The following is a 9,611-nucleotide window of genomic DNA, read 5'->3' on the forward strand; positions in this document are numbered from 1 at the left end:
TGGCCCAGGCTCAGGGGGCACAACAAAGGGTGTATAACCACAGTGCCAAAGTACGTACCTTTGCGCCAGGTGACCGGGTTCTGGTACTGATCCCTACAGTAGAGAGTAAGTTCCTGGCTAAGTGGCAAGGCCCCTTTGAGGTGATAGAGAAAGTAAATGAGGTAAACTATAAAATCAGTCAACCAGGTAAGAGGAAGCCTGAGCAAATATACCACGTCAATCTTATAAAACCGTGGAAAGATTGACTATCACTTGCAGTTGACACCACCTTCCTACCAGAGCAGCGGTGCTCTGGGAAGACCCTGTTGCCAGAGGTAACAGTACCCGACTCCCTGGCCAAGACACAAAAGGTAGAAGTGCGGGGCCTCCTCTTTAAGAATAGGGATTTTTTCTCAGAGATCCCAGGTCGCACCTCTGTCATAAAACATGACATCATTACAGAACCAGGGAAAAGGGTTAAGCTGCGGCCCTACAGAATACCAGAGCCCAGGAGAGGGCTTCTCTCCGAAGAGGTGAGGAAAATGTTGGAACTTGGGGTAATTGAAGAGTCCCATAGCCAGTGGCCCAGTCCTATAGTTCTGATCCCCAAACCAGATGGTAGCTGGAGGTTTTGCAATGACTTCCGAAAGTTGAACACCATATCTAAGTTTGATGCTTACCCAATGCCCCGTTTTGATGAGCTCATTGACAGGCTCGGAAATGCCAGGTATATAACCACTCTAGACCTAACCAAGGGATACTGGCAAATTCCCCTGACAAATGAGGCCAAAGAGAAAACTGCCTTTGCCACTCCTGATGGGTGGTCTTGCCGTTAGGTTTGCATGGAGCCCCTGCAACCTTCCAGAGGGTGATGGATAAGATTTTAAGACCCCACAGATGGTACGCAGCCGCATATCTGGATGACATCATCATCGAGAGTCCAGACTGGGAATCCCATCTATCTAGGGTGCAGGCGGTTATCAATTCCCTGTGTGAGGCAGGCTTCACAGCCAATCCCCATAAATGTGCCATTGGTCTTGAAGATGCTAAGTATCTAGGTTACATCATAGGCCGAGGCCTAGTAAAGCCCCAGTTAAACAAAATCGAAGCCATACAAAGGTGGCCTCAACAAGTAAACAAGAAGCAAGTCCGTGCCTTCTTGGGGATTACAGGCTATTACCGGCGATTTATACCTAATTTTGCTTCCCTTGCAGCCCCATTAACGGACCTGAGAAAAGGTGTCATGGTCAAGTAGTCACAAGAGGCTGAAAAATCATTTCAGACTTTAAAAACACTCCTGTGCACTCAGCCGGTGCTGATAACCCCAGATTTTAAGAAAGGGTTTGTCCTACAGACTGATGCGTCTGAGGTGGGACTGGGGGCAGTACTGTCACAGGTAAGGGATGGAGAGGAACACCCTGTACTGTATCTTAGCAGGAAACTTAAAGGGAACCTGTCATGTGGATATTTGTATATAATTAGTTAGATTATAATCAATCATTAACTACTAAAAAGTACCTTAGATGTATTTACTTACTGGTGTGACAGATGGTTACCTCATAATATACACACAAAGATGCAGCATGCCGCATGCTAATGAGCTGATTTGAGTCCAGCGTGATGTCATTGAGTCCAGCGTTTATTTAATTCAGAGCTAAAGCCACTCCCCTGCCCACCTGCTGCTGATTCATATGGAAAATAACTGTCATTCAGCAGCAGGTAGGCGGTGAGAGTCAGGAGCTCATGAATATTCATGACTCATCATTATCAGCTGGAGCTTTTCAATACAACATGTTGGCAGATTTACTGGGTCAATTAAAGAAAGTGACCCAGCATTTTGCTAAGAGAACCAGTCACTTATTTATGTTGCCCTTAGTTAGGACACCATAAAATTGGTGACAGGTTCCCTTTAACCACCTGCCGCCGCGCTAACGCCGAAAGGCGTCATTGCGGCGGCTCTCCCAGGTCACACTAACGCCGATTGGCGTCATCTCGCGTGAGCCTAGATTTCCTGTGAACGCGCGCACACAGGCGCGCGCGTTCACAGGAACGGAAGGTAAGCGAGTGGATCTCCAGCCTGCCAGCGGCGATCGTTCGCTGGCAGGCTGGAGATGCGATTTTTTTTAACCCCTAACAGGTATATTAGACGCTGTTTTGATAACAGCGTCTAATATACCTGCTACCTGGTCCTCTGGTGGTCCCTTTTGTTTGGATTGACCACCAGACACAGGTAGCTGTGTAAAGTAGCACCAACCACCACTACACTACACCCCCCTGTCACTTATTAACCCCTTATGAACCCCTGATCACCCCCATATAGACTCCCTGATCACCCCCTGTCATTGATCACCCCCCTGTCATTGATCACCCCCCTGTAAGGCTCCATTCAGATGTCTGTATGTGTTTTACGGATCCACGCATCCATGGATCGGATCCGCAAAACACATACGGACGTCTGAATGGAGCCTTACAGGGGGGTGATCAGGGAGTCTATATGGGATGATCACCCCCCTGTAAGGCTCCATTCAGACGTCCGTATGTGTTTTACGGATCCACGCATCTATGGATCGGATCCGCAAAACACATATGGACGTCTGAATTGAGCCTTACAGGGGGGTGATCAGTGACAGGGGGGTGATCACCCCATATAGACTCCCTGATCACCCCCCTGTCATTGATCACACCCCTGTCATTGATCACCCCCCTGTAAGTCTCCATTCAGACGCCCGTATGTGTTTTACGGATCCACGCATCCATTGATCGGATCCGCAAAACGCATACGGACGTCTGAATGGAGCCTTACAGGGGGGTGATCAGTGACAGGGGGGTGATCACCCCATATACACTCCCTGATCACCCCCTGTCATTGATCACCCCCCTGTCATTGATCACCCCCCTGTAAGGCTCCATTCAGACGCCCGTATGTGTTTTACGGATCCACGCATCCATGGATCGGATCCGCAAAACGCATACGGACGTCTGAATGGAGCCTTACAGGGGGGTGATCAATGACAGGGGGGTGATCACTCCATATACACTCCCTGATCACCCCCCTGTCATTGATCACCCCCCTGGCATTGATCACCCCCCTGTAAGGCTCCATTCAGACGTCCGTATGTGTTTTGTAGATCCGATCCATGTATCCGTGGATCCGTAAAAAACATATGGACGTCTGAATGGAGCCTTTCAGGGGGGTGATCAGTGACAGGGGGTGATCACCCCATACAGACTCCCTGATCACGCCCCTGTCATTGATCACCCCCTGTAAGGCTCCATTCAGAATTTTTTTTGGCATTTTTTGAAATAGTTTTTTGTTTTTTTGTTTTTTTTTTCTTACAAAGTCTCATATTCCACTAACTTGTGTCAAAAAATAAAATCTCACATGAACTCACCATACCCCTCACGGAATCCAAATGCGTAACATTTTTTAGACATTTATATTCCAGACTTCTCACGCTTTAGGGCCCCTAAAATGCCAGGGCATTATAAATACCCCACATGTGACCCCATTTCGGAATGAAAACACCCCAAGGTATTCCGTGAGGGGCATATTGAGTCCATGAAAGATTGACATTTTTGTCCCAAGTTAACAGAAAGGGAGACTTTGTGAGAAAAAACAAAAAAAAATCAATTTCCGCAAACTTGTGCCCAAAATTTTTTTTTTCTATGAACTCGCCATGCCCCTCATTGAATACCTTGGGGTGTCTTCTTTCCAAAATGGGGTCACATGTGGGGTATTTATACTGCCCTGGCATTTTAGGGGCCCTAAAGCGTGAGAAGAAGTCTGGGATCCAAATGTCAAAAAATGCCCTCCTAAAAGGAATTTGGGCCCCTTTGCGCATCTAGGCTGCAAAAAAGTGTCACACATGTGGTATCGCCGTACTCAGGAGAAGTTGGGCAATGTGTTTTGAGGTGTCATTTTACATATACCCATGCTGGGTGAGATAAATATTTTGGTCAAATGCCAACTTTGTATAAAAAAATTGGAAAAGTTGTCTTTTGCTGAGATATTTCTCTCACCCAGCATGGGTATATGTAAAATGACACCCCAAAACACATTCCCCAACTTCTCCTGAGTACGGCGATACTACATGTGTGACACTTTTTTGCAGCCTAGGTGGGCAAAGGGGCCCACATTCCAAAGAGCACCTTTAGGATTTCACAGGTCATTTTTTACAGATTTTGATTTCAAACTACTTCCCACACATTTGGGCCCCTAGAATGCAAGGGCAGTATAACTAGCCCACAAGTGACCCCATTTTGGAAAGAAGACACCCCAAGGTATTCCGTGAGGGGTATGGTGAGTTCCTAGAATTTTTTATTTTTTGTCCCAAGTTAGCGGAAACTGATGATTTTTTTTTTTTATTTTTTCTTACAAAGTCTCATATTCCACTAACTTGTGACAAAAAATAAAAAATTCCATAAACTCACCATACCCCTCACAAAATACCTTAAGGTGTCTTCTTTCCAAAATGGGGTCACTTGTGGGGTAGTTATACTGCCCTGGCATTCTAGGGGCCCAAATGTGTGGTAAGTAGTTTGAAATCAAAATCTGTAAAAAATGGCCGGTGAAATCCTAAAGGTGCTCTTTGGATGTGGGCCCATTTGCCCACCTAGGCTGCAAAAAAGTGTCACACATGTGGTATCGCCGTACTCAGGAGAAGTTGGGCAATGTGTTTTGGGGTGTCATTTTACATATACCCATGCTGGGTGAGATAAATATCTCGTCAAAAGACAACTTTTCCCATTTTTTTATACAAAGTTGGCATTTGACCGAGATATTTCTCTCACCCAGCATGGGTATATGTAAAATGACACCCCAAAACACATTGCCCAACTTCTCCTGAGTACGGCGATACCAGATGTGTGACACTTTTTTGCAGCCTAGGTGGGCAAAGGGGCCCACATTCCAAAGAGCACCTTTAGGATTTCACAGGTCATTTTTTACAGATTTTGATTTTAAACTTCTTTTCGCGCATCTGGGCCCCTAAAATGCCAGGGCAGTATAACTACCCCACAAGTGACCCCGTTTTGGAAAGAAGACACCCCAATGTATTTTGTGATGGGCATAGTGAGTTCATGGAAGTTTTTATTTTTTGTCACAAGTTAGTGGAATATTAGACTTTGTAAGAAAAAAAAAAAAAAATCATCATTTTACGCTAACTTGTGACAAAAAATAAAAAGTTCTATGAACTCACTATTCCCATCAGTGAATATCTTAGGGTGTCTACTTTCTGAAATGGGGTCGTTTGTGGGGGTTTTCTACTGTTTGGGCATTGTAGAACCTCAGGAAACATGACAGGTGCTCAGAAAGTCAGAGCTGCTTCAAAAAGCGGAAATTCACATTTTTGTACCATAGTTTGTAAACGCTATAACTTTTACCCAAACCATTTTTTTTGACCCAAACATTTTTTTTTTTTATCAAAGACATGTAGAACAATAAATTTAGCGAAAAATTGATATATGGATGTAGTTTTTTTTGCAAAATTTTACAACTGAAAGTGAAAAATGTCTTTTTTTTTGCAAAAAAATCGTTAAATTTTGATTAACAAAAAAAGTAAAAATGTCAGCAGCAATGAAATACCACCAAATGAAAGCTCTATTAGTGAGAAGAAAAGGAGATAAAATTCATTTGGGTGAGTTGCATGACCGAGCAATAAACCTCTAAAATTGTGGAGTGCCGATTTGTAAAAAAGGGCCTGGTCACTAGGGGGGTATAAACCTGTGGTCCTTAAGTGGTTAATGACCATGAGCAAAAATATGCAATTGTGGAAAAAGAGTGCCTCGCTATTAAATGGGCCCTGGAAGCACTCCGCTACTATTTGCTTGGCCGTCACTTTGAATTGGTCACGGATCATGCTCCCTTTAAAATGAATGTGTGAGAATAAGGAAACAATAGGAGGGTAACAAGATGGTTTTTAGCCCTGCAAGAGTACCAGTTTACCGTAAAGCACAGGCCAGGGACCCAAATGGCAAATGCAGATGCCTTGTCACGTGTACAGGATATGTGACAGAGTGTCTGGAGAAGTAGTGGACGGGGTCCATGTGTGCCCAAGATTCCTCACTTCTGTCATTTAAAAACAACCAGGGAAATGTTCAGGAGAGGTCTCTGCAACTCTGGTTTGCATAAAACCTGTTCTTAGGGCCTGTGTTGCTGGAGTAGGGAGAGAAGGGTGGGCCCCACGCCATCTGAATAGTCCGGGTTTTGGGCTGTCAGGTAATTACTCCTCAGGTGTGCTAGCCTGATATAAGGCTGAGAATGCAGACACAACTCTCTCACCCTGGGAACAGGTTACCTGCATGTGAGAGCACTTCAAGAGGTATGGACTTTTCTATTTTGTTTAGGTGCTTGGTATTAGGCCGGCACTTGGTCAGGGAGGGTTCATGCTGTATAGTTAGAGCCGGACAGGCTTAGGATTTTTGTTTGTTCTGTTTTATGTTCTGTACCTAAACCTGACAATAAAACTGGCTGAGGTCAGTTAGACGAAATTCCTGCTGTGTGGACTGCAACTTCTTCAGTGTGCCTGCTAAACTGTGCCTGTCTACCCAGGAGACGACAGCCCCACTACCTAATCCCTTACAATATATATATATATATATATATATATATATATATAAATTCATCCGAGTCACCAGCCTCAGAAATCGCAGGTTAACAGCAGCTCAGATTAGAGACCAGGTCAATGCCACACAGAGTTCTAGCAGCAGACACATCTCTAGAACAACTGTTAAGAGGAGACTGTGTGAATCAGGCCTTCATGGCAGAATATCTGCTAGGAAACCACTGCTAAGGACATGCAACAAGCAGAAGAGACTTGTTTGGGCTAAAAAACACAAGGAATGGACATTAGACCAGTGGAAATCTGTGCTTTGGTCTGATAAGTCCAAATTTGAGATATTTGGTTCCAACCACCGTGTCTTTGTGCGACGCAGAAAAGGTGAACGGATGGACTCTACATGCCTGGTTCCCACCGTGAAGCATGGAGAAGGAGGTGTGATGGTGTGGGGGTGCTGGTGACACTGTTTGGGATTTATTCAAAATTGAAGGCATACTGAACCAGCTTGGCTACCACAGCATCGTGCAGCGGCATGCTATTCCATCCGGTTTGCGTTTAGTTGGACCATCATTTATTTTTCAACAGGACAATGACCCCAAACACACCTCCAGGCTGTGTAAGGGCTATTTGACCATAAAGGAGAGTGATGGGGTGCTGCGCCAGATGACCTGGACTCCACAGTCACCGGACCTGAACCCAATCGAGATGGTTTGGGGTGAGCTGGACCGCAGAGTGAAGGCAAAAGGGCCAACAAGTGCTAAGCATCTCTGGGAACTCCTTCAAGACTGTTGGAAGACCATTTCAGGTGACATTCTCTTGAAGCTCATCAAGAGAATGCCAAGAGTGTGCAAATCAGTAATCAAAGCAAAAGGTGGCTACCTTGAATAACCTAGAATATGACATATTTTCAGTTGTTTCACACTTTTTTGTTATGTATATAATTCCACATGTGTTAATTCATAGTTTTGATGCCTTCAGTGTGAATCTACAATTTCCATAGTCATGAAAATAAAGAAAACTCTTTGAATGTCTAAACTTTTGCTCTGTACTGTATATACACTCACCTAAAGAACTATTAGGAACACCATACTAATATGGTGTTGGACCCCCTTTTGCCTTCAGAACTGCCTTTATTCTACGTGGCATTGATTCAACAAGGTGCTGATAGCATTCTTTAGAAATGTTGGCCCATATTGATAGGATAGCATCTTGCAGTTGATGGAGATTTGAGGGATGCACATCCAGGGCACAAAGCTCCCGTTCCACCACATCCCAAAGATGCTCTATTGGGTTGAGATCTGGTGACTGTGGGGGCCATTTTAGTACAGTGAACTCATTGTCATGTTCATGAAACCAATTTGAAATTATTCAAGCTTTGTGACATGGTGCATTATCCTGCTGGAAGTAGCCATCAGAGGATGGGTACATGTGGTCATGAAGGGATGGACATGGACAGAAACAATGCTCAGGTAGCCTGTGGCGTTTAAATGATGGCCAATTGGCACTAAGGGGTCTAAAGTGTGCCCAGAAAACATCCCCCACACCATTACACCACCACCACCAGCCTGCACAGTGGTAACAAGGCATGATGGATACATGTTCTCATTCTGTTTACGCCAAATTCGGACTCTACCATTTGAATGTCTCAACAGAAATCGAGACTCATCAGACCAGGCAACATTTTTCCAGTCTTCAACAGTCCAATTTTGGTGAGCTCGTGCAAATTGTAGCCTCTTTTTCCTATTTGTAGTGGAGATGAGTGGTACCCGGTGGGGTCTTCTGCTGTTGTAGCCCATCCGCCTCAAGGTTGTGCGTGTTGTGGCTTCACAAATGCTTTGCTGCATACCTCGGTTGTAACGAGTGGTTATTTCAGTCAACGTTGCTCTTCTATCAGCTTGAATCAGTCGGCCCATTCTCCTCTGACCTCTAGCATCAACAAGGCATTTTCGCCCACAGGACTGCCGCATACTGGATGTTTTTCCCTTTTCACACCATTCTTTGTAAACCCTAGAAATGGTTGTGCGTGAAAATCCCAGTAACTGAGCAGATTGTGAAATACTCAGACCGGCCCGTCTGGCACCAACAACCATACCACGCTCAAAATTGCTTAAATCACCTTTCTTTCCCATTCTGACATTCAGTTTGGAGTTCAGGAGATTGTCTTAACCAGGACCACAACCCTAAATGCATTGAAGCAACTGCCATGTGATTGGTTGACTAGATAATCGCATTAATGAGAAATAGAACAGGTGTTCCTAATAATTCTTTAGGTGAGTATATATACACATATACAGTTGCAAGAAAAAGTATGTGAACCCTTTGGAATGATATGGATTTCTGCACAAATTGGTCATAAAATGTGATCTGATCTTCATCTAAGACACAACAATAGACAATCACAGTCTGCTTAAACTAATAACACACAAAGAATTAAATGTTACCATGTTTTTATTGAACACACCATGTAAGCATTTACAGTGCAGGTGGAAAAAGTATGTGAAACCTTGGATTTAATAACTGGTTGAACCTCCTTTGGCAGCAATAACTTCAACCAAATGTTTCCTATAGTTGCAGATCAGACGTGCACTACGGTCAGGAGTAATTCTTGACCATTCCTCTTTACAGAACTGTTTCAGTTCAGCAATATTCTTGGGATGTCTGGTGTGAATCGCTTTCTTGAGGTCATGTTACAGCATCTCAATCGGGTTAAGGTCAGGACTCTGACTGGGCCACATTTCAGAAGGCATATTTTCTTCTGTTTAAGCCATTCTGTTGTTGATTTACTTCTATGATTTGGGTTGTTGTCCTGTTGCAACATCCATCTTCTATTGAGCTTCAGGTGGTGGACAGATGGCCTTAAAGGGAACCTGTCACCTAGATTTTGGGTATAGAGCTGAGGACATGTGTTCTCCTGCAAAATGTCTTAATAAACTTGGGAATTCATTTTTCCTTCGATGATAGCAATCCGTCCAGGCCCTGACGCAGCAAAGCAGCCCCAAACTATGATGCCCCCACCACCATACTTCACAGTTGGGATGAGGTTTTGATCTTGTTGTGCTGTGCCTCTTTTTCTCC

This window comes from Bufo gargarizans, chromosome 8 (assembly GCF_014858855.1).
Source record: "Bufo gargarizans isolate SCDJY-AF-19 chromosome 8, ASM1485885v1, whole genome shotgun sequence".
In the NCBI taxonomy this organism is placed as follows: Eukaryota; Metazoa; Chordata; class Amphibia; order Anura; family Bufonidae; genus Bufo; species Bufo gargarizans.